This window comes from Planococcus citri, chromosome 1 (assembly GCF_950023065.1).
Source record: "Planococcus citri chromosome 1, ihPlaCitr1.1, whole genome shotgun sequence".
NCBI classification, from domain to species: Eukaryota; Metazoa; Arthropoda; class Insecta; order Hemiptera; family Pseudococcidae; genus Planococcus; species Planococcus citri.
The window spans coordinates 38,019,556-38,038,121 of NC_088677.1; the positions used below are offsets into that span (position 1 = coordinate 38,019,556).

General features: G+C 33.3%; 1 protein-coding gene and 1 long non-coding RNA gene across 3 annotated transcripts in view; one reads left to right on the forward strand and one right to left on the reverse strand.

Moving 5' to 3' along the window:
* Positions 1-17,858, forward strand: part of LOC135831773 (uncharacterized) — a 334,614-nt gene extending 316,756 nt beyond the window's left edge. Inside the window, exon 2 of the long non-coding RNA XR_010556226.1 lies at positions 17,828-17,858. This is a non-coding gene — a long non-coding RNA (uncharacterized LOC135831773). The remainder of the gene's footprint in view (positions 1-17,827) is intronic.
* The window catches only part of LOC135831771 (nephrin-like), a 201,280-nt gene that overhangs the window by 123,993 nt on the left and 58,721 nt on the right, over positions 1-18,566 (reverse strand). The gene's annotated exons all lie outside the window — the stretch shown is intronic.

The following is an 18,566-nucleotide window of genomic DNA, read 5'->3' on the forward strand; positions in this document are numbered from 1 at the left end:
AAATAATGAACTAGGTATTTTCCAAAGTTTTATAATTACCATTACAAAATGCACAAAGTTGCATAGTGCATACTTAAGCATAAGCATGCAAATATTTCTCAGTTTGTGAGCAAAAATACCCGGAAAATTATCAAATAAATTACGTTGGATTTTCATCCGAAGGGAGCATTTAACCTCCAAGTATGTGGGTATACTTATCTCATCCACCTCTAACCTCTATAAACGAAAAATGAAGCAAACAAAAATGAAAAACTTGCGGGAATCATGATACCATCAGAAATATATGTAGGTACCTAAAGTCAAATTATTCAATTTAATACATATAAACTATAAATTGCATGTTCAAAACTAACCAACATTATTCGATAGCATTTCACTGTACAACTATGTAATTTTGCAGAAATGTGCATTCGTCATTTTTTTGCTCGTGTCAGCGAATATGAAACTTTTGGTAAATGTACTCTCTTAAGATGGTTTGCCTTTACAGACAGAAAAAAACCACGATGACAGCGAATGTTACCCCGCCAATATAATATTCTCAAATATTTGAACTCGCCAACTGATCTAAACTTTCAACATAATTTTATATCGCTTTATTTAAACGAACACTCATATTTTGACAGTAAATAGAATAACTTCAACGGTGTTTAATAATTCAGCATAATTTTTTTTTCAACTTTTGTCAACTTACTATAGTACTGCGTACATCATCTGTCAACAATATCGCTCTTGTTGTGAAAATATCAGTGAAACTTTTCATCAACTTTACCATTTTCAGGATTATTGTAGAAATGTTGGTTAGATGAGCTAGGGATAACTAAAGTACGAGTGTAAGAAAACATTGTTATAATAAGATATTGTGATTTGTACTTCTTTTCTTGTTTTAATAAATTCTTCTTAATGACATAGTCATGTACTCGTAGGTACTCGTATGTACCTAGTTATATTATTATTGTTCCACAAAACTACCAACGAGTAAAAAGTTTGTACCTATACTTACCTACCTATCTCACAATCAAAATTTTACAAAAAAAAAAATAAGGGAAAAAAGTTGGTAAATGTCAGTGAAGATCAGAAGCCCTTATGAAACACAGGATGTAATTTACCTAATCTGCTGTAACAAGAGCAAAACTGATTTTGGCACGCATTCGTAAAACAACACGGTTTGACTTTGCTGAACTGAAGATGAATATGATTTATAGCTACGAGCGATGTACGACCGGCGCAGTTTTCTTACTTCATAGGTACTCGAGGTGTTCCGTTTTTTCAATTATTTCAAACTGTAAAAAAAACCTGTCTGTGTCCCTCAACGATGCTGTACGAATCCAATAAAGATTCAATTCATCAAATCTAATAGGTAGGTAGTCAAAATATGAAAGCTTAGCGATTTGTTTTGTAGGTAAATATTTTTTCATTACTCGAAAAAATATATTTTCGGTAGGCATATTTTTTCGTCAAAAATAAAAATTACGGTAGGAAATCTTTAGTAGGTAAGTACTTGGCGAAAATTATACTGCGTAGTACGTATCTGTATCTAATACATACCAATAGGAAACTTTGAGACATTAAACGCTAAATGGTAATCTTTGCCCTTCAATTATATGGAGGAGATTTTAATTTGGCTCAGGTATAAAAATTCAATTTGAAAAAAAAACAACATTTCAATTTCTAAATTCAGCAAATTGAAGAAAACTGAGAGTTTTTATTCAACAACAAAGCAGTTGCCTACATATAGGTAGAAGGATTCGCAATTCGCATGATATTCAAAGTCAATTCACCTCTGTATCAAAAATCTAATCCGATGAAATATGTTCAGATGAAATTTGATTCAGGAAATGTCCTGGATCAGATCAGATTTGAACAGATCTAATCTTATCAGAACCTTGATCTCATCAGGTTTGATAAAATCTAGTTGGATCTAATCATATCAAAGTATTGAATCAAGGAAATGTCTGGATCCAGCGTACTAGTCTAATCAGATCCACTCATTTTCTCGGAGGGTTATTAGTTCAGATTTTATTAAGATTGCTTCTTCCCCGGATACTAAAAAAAAGAAAATTTAAATTTCAAAATTTCCCTGTCAATAAGTAGGATACATCCTACATCGAATAGGTAGGTAGTACTTGCAGCAAAAATTAAACTCCGCAATTCAAAGAGTGTAAAATAGAGCTGCAACTGGGAACATGCCTATCATTAAAATCGTAGCAGATTCTGAAATTGTCTATTCACCAAACAACCTCTTATGCACCCGGTAATTCACAGTTTAACGCAATTTTACTTCCTAATTTTCGCTTGTAATTCCAACACAACATTCCTTTGTTATTTTACAAAAAAAAATAATCAATATTTCCCAGGCAAACATTCGACTAACGAACGCTAACTGTTTAACCATTTCAAATCCAGTGCATTAAAGTAATTAAGACATTACACTTACACCGTACTACTGCTATTTTTTTCAATTTTAATTAACACGCAATACTAAGCGACGCGAATTAAGACCACCTGTTCAAAGGAAGAGATTAAAACTTGAAAAAGGTAAAGAATACAACAACGATTTAAGCTTTGTAGAAAACAGAAAAAAAAGTGACGAAAGAAATGTAAACGTCGTCTTTTTTGTTTTTATAGCCAAGTTTTTTTAAAAGTTCAATTACATCGTTAGATATATTAATTTTTCCACAATAGGTACCGTAACTTCATTCAGATGCGATTTCCTTCTCGCAGACCACGGACAAATTAATAAACTTCATCGCATAACTATCTAATTCATACAGGAATTCAAATTACCAAAGTTCCTTGTACGGTTAACGACTGCAATGCAACGCAACGCAATGTGGTGAATATTGACTGAGGAAAAAAAAGTCGGCAAAAAAGGTTAGATATATGGTGACAATAAGAAAAAAATACCAACGCGATATTTTGGTCAATGAAAATCAAAAGGAAAAAATCCCAGTCACTACGGGTATATATACATGTAGTACCCAGTAAATGGGTTAGAACTAAATAATGCGGTTCTGTCTTCCATAAGCCATCCTGTTTTTACGAGTGCGTTTGACTTTTATTTACTTGGAAACTTAACTCGTATGTCATCTCGCATAAGAGCTGTATATCAGCTAATGGAAATTTGTTAAACTTTCGAAACGAAAGGAAGAAAAGCATTTTAGAAATTTGTTTTCATTTATTTTTTTCTTCGCAACTTTCAAACCGTAGGTTTCTCTTTTTACCGAGTTATTTTTCAATTTATGTAACAATTTCAATTTATTCCCACTCTTTTTATTTTTCTTCTTATACACATCACTAATTTCAGTTCAAGTATGTAATACGAATAATTCTTTGATGTGTTCCCGCGGTGGAAAATTTTTTCCAGGCTGAAATAGCAGAAAGTAATATTTCTTTGATTTTCATCCACGCAGAGAAATATCAATGAGCGAAATTCCCAGTCAGCGAAACTAAGTTGTATAAAAATATTATAGAAATACTACCACTTTAAAAATGAAAAACAAATTTGGGCAGAAATCGTTGGTTTCTTTTCAGTAAAAAACTAAAAAGCGAGGTCAGCATGATAAAGCAATAAAAAATAAACTGAAAAAATTGGGGAAAAATCAGCCCTAAATACGTATAAGTTATATAAGCAGACAATGAACACCAATATGATTTCATCTTTTCTTTCAAAATTTAATTTGTAAACAATCTGCGTTGGTTGATGCTCAGGTAACTAGTTCAAGAACCTCAAAATGAGCATACCAATATACCTACTTACTATATGTATATGTATACTATTGCGCTTTGAAAATTCACAAAAACATGCGAATATTCTCTATTTTTTCGATATACGAGTAAGTAGTATAGATGTAAAAACGAAGACTTCATCAGTCAACAGTCTGCTGTAAAGTTTCAATTACGAACGTTTATCGCAAATGAATCGCCAAACACTTGATATGACAATAGAATTGAAAACCATATGCAATATTCATTCACTATACGGATCAGATATTTACAGAGACAATGTAAAAATGGTCTTTTGAACTATAAATTAAAAAAAAAGTGATTTCCCTGGAGAAATTGTTAACCAAATTTATAGCTCTTTTTTCTTTCGTCTTCTAGCTCACCAACTAAAACCGTCTCTATTGCAAACCGACTATTCCTTGAATAAAGGAATATTTCTTTCCACTTCTAAAGAAAAGAAAAGAACGGCAAAGTTTATGAAAAGCATTAAATTAATATATGGCCCATAAAAAACTAAATTTGTTTTACTATAAAATATACAAAACTCGGGACCCATACTGAATACTTTTAAAAACTTCTTTCCGAACTTGTCGGCGTGCTTTTCCCCCTCCATGGCCGAAAAATTATGATAAATTTTGAAAACCGCCCCATCAAAAACATATCCTCAAGAGTTCATACCTTCTTTCCACAACCGTTGCCAACCTTTGGCAAAGTAAAAAAAAATATAAAAATAAAAAAAAACTTTTAGTCATATTTTGAACACGAGATGAATAGCAGTGAAAAAAAAGGTAGACGTGCGTTTTCTTAAATTGCTATTTTTCGTAGAAGAACTTTAAATAAAATTTTTCTTTTTCCGCAACATTAAAAGCGTTAAAACGGCCTTTTTCCGGCTTATTTTCTCGAAAAGTAGTTTGATTTCGTTAAGAATATGTTTTAGAATTTTTATAGCAGTTTTATTTAGATTATTAATATCAACTACCTACTTTAAATTATAATACAGTCAGCTCGCAAATACGTACATATAGACTATATACAAGGGAGCAGACTGTCAAATAGGTACTATACTTGTAACTATATATACATAGAAAATACCATGCACCTGATGCTTATTATCTATATGTATACAGCAACCATAGCTTTATACATTCCATGCCAATAACAATATTACATCAATGAGATGATTTATTCAACGAGATGTAGGTAGGTACCTACAATAAAATGCAATTAGATGAAATTTTGAGTTCGTATTTGGATCGATGCAATTCAAAAAGGGACCCTAATTCCTAAACACGAAAGTGTTCCAGGAAAGAGTCGAATATGCGCCGAGAACAGGGAAACGGCGCGGCGGCTCACGATACCAATCAGGCGGAGGAACAAATATTTTCATTTCATCGCAATCATTATTTTCAAAATTTTATAATTGAAAATTGAAACAAAAGTTTCCATGGGAAAATGGTGGTATCTGATTAGGTCTGGTTAAATCGAATTGAATTCAGAGAATGTCCGGATTTGATCAGATCTGATCTAATCCAACCAGTCTAAATTACGTAGATCCAAGCAAATCATATCTGATCAGTGATTATTTTGCCAAGTTAGATACGAATTCAAGTTTACATCAGCGAACATCAAATTAGATCTGGTCAGATAAAGTCAATTTCCTGGTTTGATCAGATCCAATGTTATCTCACAGGTTACTCATTTTTTTGAAGTTTAACGCTCATTTTTATGATCAATAATTTCTTAAATTTCACAACCTACCAAAAAAAGAAATTACCTATACCTATTTTCCTCAAGGTGAAAAGCTTATCTGCCACTCTTTCGAATAATTATCTTTTTCTTTCTGGAGTGCCTCATACTCGTAGTTTCAAAATCATACCAATACTCAAGTAGGTACCACGAAGTTAGAGTATACCTACAGTACAGTACACAATACACATTTCGATACAAATTCGAATTCATAAACAGTCAAGTATTATTCTATGTAATTCACAAAACCAAACAATACGATATTATTTTCGAGCAGTTCAATTATGAAGGAAAAGCTGAAAGTACAAGTAGTAAGAGAATAACCTGGTGGCTAGTTTATTTTAGGTGGTTTTCACAATCGTAATAAAAGAACGCGGTATCACATTCAGTTGGCGACCATAAACGAAATAAAACAATGTTTTCAAACAATAGATACAGGAGCAAGATTCGTAAAAAAAGAGAGACATTTTCGAGTACTTTTAGAAAAAGTTGAGCACGATGACAGGACATTTTTCTATCGTGATATATTAATAGTAACTCGAATTAAAATTTATTTTCATTACAGTGATTATTGCGCTTTTCTGCAAATTCTGCTGTTAACGGATCTCCACAAAAACAACTTTTTTCAATATAAATCCATAGTAGCAAATTACATTAGTCGGAAAAGGGAAAAAAGCCCCTTTTGGAAAAAAAAAAACATTAACAATCTCATAAATTACAAGTAAAATCCGACAGCAAGTTTTTCATCGTTTTTGGGTACAAACGCAATGTAAAAATATCAATTTAAATCGGATAAGTTCGCAGATGGAATCGCAAATTAAGTAAATTTTCAAAAATGGATTTTTAACAGCGCTAAGTAGCATATAAATTTACAAAACATCGTGTCAAGTTTATAAATATGGAACAAGCAATATAAAAGTGCGGGATAAATCCCAAAGTGAGAGGCAAGAGAGAGCTGAAAAGATTTATAGTCACGATGCCAGAAAATTGTAATGCAGTGTATTCGGAACTACACTACAGGTACCTATATACTTCCATCGTTTATGATAAGTTCTTCTCTCAGCCTGGCCTAAAGTCGTCCCCATTGTGATGCAGATTGCTTTCGATTTCAGCTGTCATAAGCACTCAACATTCAGCTATCATCAGAATGTAATATCAATTTTAAATATGAACTAAGAAGATACGAAATAAATTCTCTTTTTATAGGGAATTCATTTGTCAGCGAAGAAATTCTTCACAAATGCAAATTACCGTCGTTAGAAAGTCAACCGCAATAACGATCGAATAACTAATTTCGAAAGAATAATTCCTTGCGAGAAAAACCTCAAGAATTACTATTTCTCGAGGAAAAAAATACCCAAGTATACATTTTATATTGAACGCAATACGATGGTTTCGACAGGTTTGCTATTTCTGCGAGTACCTAGTTCACGCTGAACCGAATCCTGTAATCTGGAACTGATCGACTTGCTTAAGTAGGTAGGTAGGTACTAGGTATCAAGATGACGAGACATTTTAAATTTTTTTACCCCAAATTAACATGTAAATTAATGGCGTAGCGACACTTGTAACTACTCTCGCATTTCATCCAACGTTGATTTATTTTATAGACGTTATTTCAGCTGTTTTTTTTCAAATGTAAGCAATTCTTGAATGACATAATTTACGAATAATGTCGACAGGAAAATTCATCGATAAGATATGGTAACAAAATCTTGAAGTAGACCAAAAGAATTTAGAATGAAAATGATAATACCCACCTGGAGAATGATTAGATCAGATCAGATTTCAACAGATCCAATGTGATCAAAACTGTGATCTGGCCAGGTAAAATTGGATCTATAGAATGTCCGGATCTGATCAGATCCAATTATTTTCCCTTCGGCATGAATACAATTTTATGTGAATTTTGGCGTTACAGTACCTACCTATATTTCTCCAATTTGAGTTACTGTCTGTCTGTCTGTCTGTCTGTCTGTTTGTTTGACTAAAAAGATGACGTTTTACGTTTATTATAGATGGACGTTAGTCTGATACTGATAGATGCTAATTTAAAACAGTTTTTTCCTCTTTTAGACTGTTACAATTCAAGAGGAGAGTGAATTGATCAAAAGACATTTTTCAAAGAAAAACAAACATGTTCACCGTTGCGTTAAAATCTTAATGAAATGTCAACTTTTCAATCGAGTAATTTAATAAGGAATTTATTAATATATTTGAAGAAATTTAACGTTAATTTGTTACGAGAAATTCGGCAGTTTGTTATATAGAACGATCCATTAATAATGGCGAACGCCATAGAAATAGATTAATTTGCCTTCGAGCCGGTTGTTGATGAGAAGAAACGAAAGAGGAGACGGAGACGCATATACGCGAAAGCAGAGGACGATACGAAAAGAGTATAAGGAAAAGCAACGATTGTAATATCAATTCCGAGGATCTTGGCATCAGGGTGTCGCATCGTTAATCACTATCCCAACGTGTATACAAAGCTTATAGTATTACCAAAGAGATAGAAGATATTAAGAAAATATCGAAGCGAATTTTCTCCTGGGATTTACAATTACATTTTCTTATGAGTCGAGTGGATCCTACACCAGCGTTTTTTTCTTCTTTTTCTCCTTTTATTCTTCCATTTTGTGCAAGTTTGTTGAGGAAACTTAGAATAAACAAGTTACTACAATTCTTTAGCTACGGGTAGAATGAGGAAAAAGCCAGAAATTAAATTATCAAAAAAGAAAGTCATTACAGCGGCAAATTGAACGTAGACATGCGATGCACCTGCAGATAGGCACTTCAAAACTTACGTACATAGTAGGCACAAGGAATTTATGGTTTGTTTTCGTAGGTATTTCATTTTTATGTACCATTGTTATGAGAAAACATTTCGGACGAAAATATGCGAGTACCTACCTGAAACATATTCGTGAGACAATTTTTTCTTTTAATATCTACTCGGGAAAGCCTTTATTACATAACTTGATGAATCAATCATTGCTACAACTAGCTATACAACTAATCCACAGAAAATTCTCATCTTCTACGAGTACCATCAGTGGTGCGATTTCCATTTTTCGTTTTGGATAAGTTATCTTCTAGCATAGAGGTCGGGTAATTTCAGAAGTGAAGTAATATATGTACATAATGCAACGTATGTAAATTAATATAATCAGTTCGTACTATGTGAGGCTCGTAAATTTTATCGCAGTCTCATTATTTATTGATTCGATTACGAGGAAAAGCACGACGGATTTTGTCTAAAAAAAATATATATACCTACTAGCACTATATCATTGGTATCATTTCACCAGGAACATGATGACGGTGTTTTGTAGCCTATGCAACTTGTTCAGCGCACAATTCCTATACATAGTGAATTAAAGATCGCATGTAATGCAGTAGGTATTTACCTGCAGTTGTACATACTTATACGTAGTTATTCGAGAAGCTATCTTCAAGGTATTGTAAGCGAAGTTTTGCTGAAATTAAATTCGGACGAGGTAGTCATTTTTTTGAAATTTTGAAAATCCGTTTGACCATACCTTCAATTTTAGATATAGGCTGCCTAATCTACTCTATAAAGAAGATTTTTCTATTCGCACCTAAAATTTGTGCTACGACTCACTAACTGTTGCCAGAAAGTTGGTTTTCGAAAAACTTTTGGTTTCTTTATCATCTTTCATGTTTTCGAACAGAAAGCGATGCATAAAAAATACAGGGCTGTAAGAACACAACCAAAACGAAATGAAACGATACTATGGAGCTCTGCTCCCTGTGCTGCTCCGCGCCGCAGCCCTAATTCATTTGCTCGATTTCTGGCGATTTTTTGAAATTTTTTGGCCAGGCTAAAAAAAAGGCAAAAAATCAAAATTTCATCTAACTGAGCGAGAAAGCTGAAATTTGGTATTCACCCAATTTTTGTCTTTCCTACCCCTCTCGAACAATTAAAAACAGTTTCGAGTCATTTTGAACAATTCTGGACCCTGCAACCGATTTTTGACAGTTGAAGTTGATACAATATTAATTAAGTGGAGCTGCCTAATTAAAAAATTCTCGACTTTTCTTAATTTTTTTGAATTCCAATCAAAATTTTGGCAAACACTTTGTTTCAAATTATTTCATAGAAATTTGAAGTAGGTACGAATCTGTTCATCAAAAGCATCGCGCCGTCGAACGAGACGTATGCAACACTTTCAGTTTGTAGCGAATCTATGTATAATATGTACGAGTACATATACCTTTACCTATACCTACGTGTAAATCGAAACGATTACGGTGGCGGCATGCACAGCAACGAGGCGCGTTTAAAACGTTGAATAATTCGCCGGGCCAAATCAAGTGTTAAAAATTGGAAAGAAAGCTGAAAATTTGGTTTTTAAAATCCCAGTGCGTATTGTACTTGAAGAAAAGTTTTTCAGTTTAGGCGCGGCGATTCCCTTTGTTCATTAAAAAGCAGTCGATAAAAACGTTTTGCTGCGAAATCCGACGAGTTTAAATCAAGCAGTCCGGTCGGACTGCCCCGCCAAGCAAGAAAAAAAAACGAACACAAAAAAAAAACCAAAAACGATAATACCAAACGCGATGACAGTCCGGCCACTTACTGCTTACATTCCCTGAACAACTAAGCGTATTTTCGATGATGAATTTCTCGCGAATAAAAAAACGCACGAATCTGATTTTTTGATATGTTGTTGACATCAACGAGAGCTTTAATTTGGTATACTTACAAACTTTCTACGGTAAAAAATGATGTAGATTGAAATACCCAAAGTTAGCATTTTGGGGTAATTTTTGAAATCACTAATCTTCGTGTCAAGAGAAAACTACTGAACCAATTCAAGTCAAATTTCGTACACTGGTGTAAATTAATGAGTTATTTCTAGATACAACGTCAGTTTTGAAAAAAAATTATTTTTGACCCCCTTTTTCTTAATTTTAGAATTTCTTTCCCCCCTAAAACACCCCCAAAATGAAAATTTTTCGCGGTACCGTAGAAAAGGGTCATCTACATTATATTCGCCATCACTGTGCAAAATTTCAAGCAAATCGGTTCATTTGGAAAGGCTGTAGCCTTGTCAACGGAAATTTAAGCATGAAATTTCGTGATGACTATTTCCATTTTTCATTCTAAACCACGCAAAAAATAAAAATTGTTTGCTGTACCATAAAAAAGGGTCATCTACATCATATTCACTATCAATGTGCAAAATCTCAAGCAAATCGGTTCATTAAGAGAGGCTGTAGCCTTGTCAACGGAAATTTCAGCATGAAAATTCATGAAAATTTCTGTTGACAAGGCTACAGCTCCTCCAATTGAACCGATTTGCTTGAAATTTTGCACAGTAGTATTAAATATGATGCAGATGACCCTTTTTTATGGTACAGCAAACAATTTTTATTTTTAGGGTGATTGAGAGTGAAAAATGAAAATATTCATGAAATTTGATGCTTAAATTTCCGTTGACAAGGCTACAGCTTCTCCAAATGAACCGATTTGCTGGAAATTTTGCAAAATGATACCGAATATAATGTAGATGACCCTTTTCTACGGTAAAACGAGAAATTTTCAATTTTGGGGGGTTTTATGGGGGAAAGCAATTTTAAAATTGTGAAAAAGGGAGTCAAAAATGATTTTTTTAAATAACCAACGTTATATTTTGAAATAATACCCTAATTTAAATCAATGTACGAAATTTGACTCATATCGGTTCGGTAGTGTTCTTCTAGTGAGAAACTTTGTGATTTAATTAACAAAATATTCTAAAATTCTTGGAGTGTACCCGAATTCCCATTAATAATTTATGATAATGTACATTATTTAAAAAAAATAATTTATGATAATGTACATTATTAAAAAAAAAAAAAAGTCGTGATATCAATCGAAAATACTTTTAAAAAGCAAAAATTCCGCCAACCAAAAAAAAAAACTTACAAAAAAACAAAAAGAATTGTCAACAAAAATCTGATATTCTAAACTTCTTGGAGTACAATTTACAATATATACACATTAAAAAAAAAAAAAAAGTCGTGATATCCATCAAAAATACTTTTAAAAAGCAAAATTACCGCCAACCAAAAAAAAAAAAAAAAAAAAAAACTTGCAAAAGGAATTGTCAACAAAAATTTGTTCATTAAGTAACTTTAATGAAAAAATTCATGATATCAAAACATCGCCAAGCAATTTTCATTCAGCAGTTGTGATCAGGAATTGATATGGAATTTCAAATTAATTTGGTACTTACTGAAATAAAATATCCATAAGTTTGAGAACTGAATTGAAAAACCGGGCCAAGCGCCGGCGGAATTTATCGGTCCGGTTTTTCAATTCAGTTCTCAAACTTATGGATATTTTATTTCAGTAAGTACCAAATTAATTTGAAATTCCATATCAATTCCTGATCACAACTGCTGAATGAAAATTGCTTGGCGATGTTTTGATATCATGAATTTTTTCATTAAAGTTACTTAATGAACAAATTTTTGTTGACAATTCCTTTTGCAAGTTTTTTTTTTTTTTTTTTTTTTGGTTGGCGGTAATTTTGCTTTTTAAAAGTATTTTTGATGGATATCACGACTTTTTTTTTTTTTTTAATGTGTATATATTGTAAATTGTACTCCAAGAAGTTTAGAATATCAGATTTTTGTTGACAATTCTTTTTGTTTTTTTGTAAGTTTTTTTTTTTGGTTGGCGGAATTTTTGCTTTTTAAAAGTATTTTCGATTGATATAAACTTTTCAGCGCGAGTAAGATTTAATTATATTTATGGATCTTACCTCTCCGCGACAGTAGGTACAGTGGAGAGAAAATTCCGCGTAAATTGTTAAAAGTTGCAACTTTTCAGAATTCACTTTTTGAATGGCGGATCGCGGTTTTTACGCGCGCAGTATGAGAGAAAAGCAAATCAAATTAAAGGTTTGGAAGTCATGCCGCGTAAATTAGGCGCGCAAGCTTTTCTTTATAGAAAGTTTTCGCGTTCGAGCGAGTACCTACGTCTAAAAGGTCGCTACGTGATTTCAAAAACCTGAAGTGAACCGTGCCCGACGTACGTGTAGTATACCTGAACGTATATTACAAATTAAATTTGTTGTAAACGTTGGAACGCAGACTACTAGCTAGCTAGGTAGGTAGGTACGTAGCGAGCGGCGCGGCGGCGGCGCGGCTGCGGCGTGGTTAGCGGAGATGCATATCTTCTTGAAAACAATTTGCCTGTAACCTCGTCCAAAGTTTTGGTAAAATACGCCGATGTAGTCTAATTAGATTTTATAAATTCCATCGTTGCTAATTTAATTAAATTAATGTTTCTTCGACTTTTATAATACACCTTCATGTTGAATATTTATAACAACCGTTGTTTGCCAACATTTGTTATTTTGCTGCAAAAAATTCTGCTTCCTCGTTCAAAGTACCTAATACTACCTCTAGACCTGCCTACCGTTTATAAAATATTATACGAGTATATCCGAAAAACAGACCCTTTCCGATGAAATTTTGCAATTGAATTTTTCTATTTTACGAGTATAGTACTGTATTTTGTTGATTATTATTCAACGTGGTAATTCTAACGCCATAATACGTACATCAATTCTACTCAATACGATGAAATAACTTGACATCATTTCGTATAGCGAACGAGATGAATTTTTTGCTGTGGTTTACTCAAGCGACTCAGGCTGCACTATAGCTGCGAGCTGATACATTATACGCGAGTAGATACTATACGTAGTATACGAAGCTTTACGTAAATTTCAAATACGATCAATAGCTTATATGCGTAAGTACGTACAAATAGTACCAAACTCAGTAATTTACTTCCAACAACTGCTCTTTTGTATACAAGGTGTCCTACTCTTATCAGACTTCGGTTATCTGCAATACGTATATGTACCTACCTACTTTAAATTTGGATACCTTCGATCAAGTTACGAATAAAAAAATTGCTATTGACAGACAGTTAAGGTTGATGGGGTTTCTCAGGCGTACTTTATGATTTAGAGATCATCATCGAATTACTTCAAGGATAGGCACCCCGTTGATGAAAAAAAATATTGTAGCCCCTATCTGTATCTCATCTAATCTATAAATCTAAAGCTGCAAGTTCAGACATCTGATCGGACACCTTGTATACACGCAATATGCATTTAGTAAATTACGTGCAAAATAGATAGATACATTACGTTCCATAAGCGGCAGGTGTATTTCTATCTACACATACGGCTAAATTTTTACATCGGCTCGCCTAAAAAAATTTAATTTTCCAAACGTTGATTCGCTAAAGAATAACGGCGCCAGTTGTATTTGGAAAAGCGGAAGATTGTTCGGATGGTTTTCAGTGATTTTATTTCAAGCAATGCCTGTAGTACGGTTTGGAATGTGCTATTCTGTATAACCCTTTGTGGCGCATGTTCGCCATGTTGAAAACACTCCGGCATCGCATGCAGTAAATTCCAGCAAAATTCATTTTTTTCTCTTTTTTTTACCCGAGAAGGAAAAAATGCTATGTTTGTTTTCGAGTCATGTACGAGTACCTAGACCTACTTGGATTTGTGCATATTGAAAATTCTCTCAGTGGTTCGGAAATTAGAGCGCGTGCCGGGTGCATATTGCTGCATTCAACCCTTCCTCTTCTATATTATTATGTACTATATTTTTACATCCAAGATTGAAAAAAATTAAAATGTACTTATACAGTTTTTTCGTCAGCTTACAGATTATATGTAGATATGTAAGTGATACGACAAGGTACATATATTTTCACATCAATAGGTAGATATATACAAAATATCAAGCTGCTAGAAGTGGTCGGAGAAAAAGAGGCTCCGTACAAACAAAAAAAATTACACATAATAACTCAAATTGAAACCGCATTACGTAAATAGATATGTATGTACCTACTCCATAGGATAAGGCAGCAATACTTCAGATTAATGAAAATCGATAAGCGATAGTGTAAATACCTCATCAACATATCACGCATAATTAAAACAAAAATTGGTTCACGTAGCAAGCAGCAAGTTGTATTAATTTTCAAGAAGTTATAGGTAAACCCTGTCATTTTTCATGCCTATAATGCTCACATACGAGTAAGTGAACCTGATACGTACCTACAGGGTGTTTCGTTAGCATTTTGCAACCTTCGATACGGCGAGACTACGACCCAAACCACACAAGTGTAAATAGGTTTGCCAACTATGGGATTTGAAGGAGCAAAGTTATTCGGTACAGAATGTTATTCCTTCCGAATAACACGACTCCTTCAGTACTGTAAATAGGCTGAAATTTGACTAACCCATCATATGTATAAGGTTGAAAAAGGTGGCAAAAATAGATTATTGAAATTTTTTCTCGCACAGTGCCAACAGTTCAGCTCACTTTTTAATCGTGTTTCTCTTCCATATCACCTGTATAATTTATGTATTTCACGAACAACATTTCTTCAAATTCCCAGTTATACATAGGTATATAAGTGCTTTTATACTGCGAAAATAAATTCAACATCAAATATACATACATCTACAAAGTATGAATTTCTGAAGAAGACCTATCTGTAGGTAGCCGTACTATAGGTATAGGTAAAATATAGTCGCTAAAAAGAACCTTGAACAACTTTTTTTAAAATCGTGAATAAGCGCTTTTCAAGTTTCACGAATAAATAAATAAATAGATAGATAAAAAAAAAACTTATAAAAAAGTTTGCAAGCTTATCACAAAATCCGTGTCAATCATAAAGTTCTTTTGGTGAAACGAAAACGAAATTTCAAAGTATTCGTTCATTCTTTAGTTCAAAAGCTCAATAAAAATGTTTTAGCAACATTGTATATAAACGTTTCTACAGAAGGGAAAAGTAAGACGAATCTAAGCGCGAAAAAAATACCTATAAAAATAAAAACTAAATGAAACGCGTTGAATTGTAGAGTGTTAAACAACTGCCTATGCGTAGCTAATTAATCTTCGAGATGTGAAAAATCGATTTAAACAGTTCGAGGTATCATTTTATCACCTCCGATATCTGAACCTATAGATTCCTAAACATTGCATTAGCATATTATCGACAAATATCGCGATTTTACGGTTATTTACGTACTTCACAATTTTACACATTTTAATTAAAATTTCGAAACCAACGTTAGACCTATTTATTTCAGACAACCTTCGGTAATAATGATACATTTTCAGTCAAGCTTCCAGCCAGAAAAATGATCCGAAAAACATTCTTCATTATGTAATTCAAAAGCGAGAACACATTCGTAGCGAGAAATGCATCGATAAATAAATAAATAAATAAAATTCCAGCAGTACCTACGTATTTTACCCTCGAGAAATTTTCAACAACGTACCTACCTAACTTGAATTCAAAAAATCTCGTATCTGCCAAGTAATACATTTTTACGTCATTAAAAATATTATTACTCGGTATTTCTCGATAATCAGAATAAAAAAGCGAAATCAATGCAAAAAATAAGAAAATGAAAAAGAAGGTCGAATATAATTTATTTCAAAACTCCATTTTCTACTACATCAACCGATCAAGCGAGTATTTTTGCGTCAATTTTTTGCCTTTGTTTTCACATATGCAAACAGCACTATAGGGTCAAACTTCTACATCAATTTTCTTCAAACAAAGCGCGCAGCGAAATACTTCATTATTACTTTTAAAACCCTACGCTAACCCGTGAACTGAATCGAATTATCCGAGAGAAGGAAAAATAACGTTATACGCGGTCCGTCTACTTCGTACATGTATGGATCTACATATTCGTGTAATTTGTAGAAATCAACTCAACTTCGAATCGAAGATACAAATTTCTTTCATCGAATATCGCTGCAGAATTCGAAGGAAAAAATACGTACTCGTACGTTAAACGAAATCCACACTCGAATACAGATACCTTAGATATGTACCTACCAATATAAATACACCCACTCGAGCCTATAGGTATGGTATTAGCTTTCCATATTGAAAAACTCTTAAAACATTTTCTTATATTTTTTCATCTTCGTGGAAAATATTATATATAGGTATAGGGTACTCGTATATTATAATAATAAAAAAACACTCGTTCCAGTTGTTTGCATATAATACTGATTTTGTTGGAACTGGTAATCTATACCCGTCAACCAGAAACGTTTTTCACCCTTTCGTGCTGAAAGAAGATCTGATGGATGGAATTTGAAACCATCGTTGCATAACGTAAGTAGGTTTAATGGTCAATGAAAAAAACCTATCATACACAGGACATTGGATTACTTTGAATCATACTTCAGAATTTTTAATCTTTAAGGTGAAATTTAATTTGGTCTATGTGAAATGCACCGCAATGACGTTTGTAGGATTATGAATTTTCATCCAAGAGGTTGGATCGTTATACGATGGTTGATCAGGATAGGGGTTCTGGACGTCAAAAGATGAATCGTTGATTAGGTACCTGTAACAGGACTTTCAATACGTACTTATCTAATACAGTAGACTCCCAATTATCCAACTTTCGGGTTATCCGGTACGAATTTATCCGACTTACTTTTCGCATTATCCGACCCACCAAGGTCGGATAATCCAAAAAACCTCTAATTTTTGATTTTGAAGTGTACATAAATAATAATGCAGTGTGCAGCATTTTGCATTCTAATGGTGTTATTTTCCTTGAAATCGATTAAACCTATCTCAAAAAATTATAATTTGAGTCAGTATTTCATTGCCTTTCATGTACAAAAGTATATTATTTTTGTTTATTCGTTATTTTTTCGGTTCTTTGTTCCTGTTTTGAGCCAAAACTTGATTTTTTGAATAAAAAATTGTCTTCTCAAGCTTATGCACTTCATTTCTACGCTAAAAACATCCATTTTGGATTATCCGACTTTTTTGGTATCCGACCTACCTTACCCCCCCCCCCCCCCCCCGATTAGGTAGGATAATCGGGAGTCTACTATATTACAAAATATCACTAAATATGCCGATTTTCAGTCCATATGATTCAGTGTCGAGTTATTCTGTGACGCTCTTGATACCTTCTTGTACCAAAGTCGGACATTTCTTGGTAACTGTACTGCTTGCAACGGCTATAGGTGATTCACTGCTGGTAATTGTCCGCTGTGCTGTCATCTACGTCATCAAATAAACGGTCTCATCACCGGTAAGAAGAGAATCCATTTGTAGCACTTACTTCCGTGTTTTGCTTTGGATGTCGTCACCCTTGTCCACTTATATAGGTATATGAACATTAAAGCAGACACAACGATTACGGAAATCGTCGCCCGAATTTAATTTAGATGTTACGTACTCGTACGTCGCCGGTAGGTGAACATACGGATCATGACCGTGACCTCTACCACACATGCATCCTATCTGACTTAATTACAGGAGAATTAAAAAAAAAAAAAAAAAAAAAAAAACAGCACATTCCCACACTATTTACAATGCACCTTTCGAGAAGATATTAATACTGACATTATTCTGGAAGAAAATATTCTTTATATTTATGCTTGTCTACTCGAATCTAGTTTTTTCTTCAATCCCGCTACACCCGCCGCTCCGGAAGATTTCCCATTATTAACCACAGTCAAACTGACCAATGGTAGAGGTTTTCATTGGTGAATTCCCGTGTGAAAAGCATCTTAGGAGCATCTATTAGTACTGTATACATTTTTAATTACATTCGTAACACGCAGTACGTATACATCTTGTGTTTTTTTTCGTCCATATGTACAGTAGACCTAGTACATTGACTTTTAATTATTTCTTATTTATTTTCGATTTACATACATACGAAATGGCGCATCACCTACCTAATTATATCGCGTATAATTTGTTATTACGCGTGTAAGGCAATTTTGTATGTGGGGTGCAATTAATGTTAATTAGTCTATGTACACTTTTACTCGAATATTAGCGACTGAGTAGACTACGAAGACGTCACACTACATTATGAAATTATATATCCATCAAAAATACTTTTAAAAAGCAAATTACCGCCAACCAAAAAAAAAAAAAAAAAAAAAAACTTGCAAAAAGAATTGTTAACAAAAATCTGTTCATTAAGTAACTTTAATGAAAAAATTCATGATATCAAAACTTCGCCAAGCAATTTTCATTCAGCAGTTAT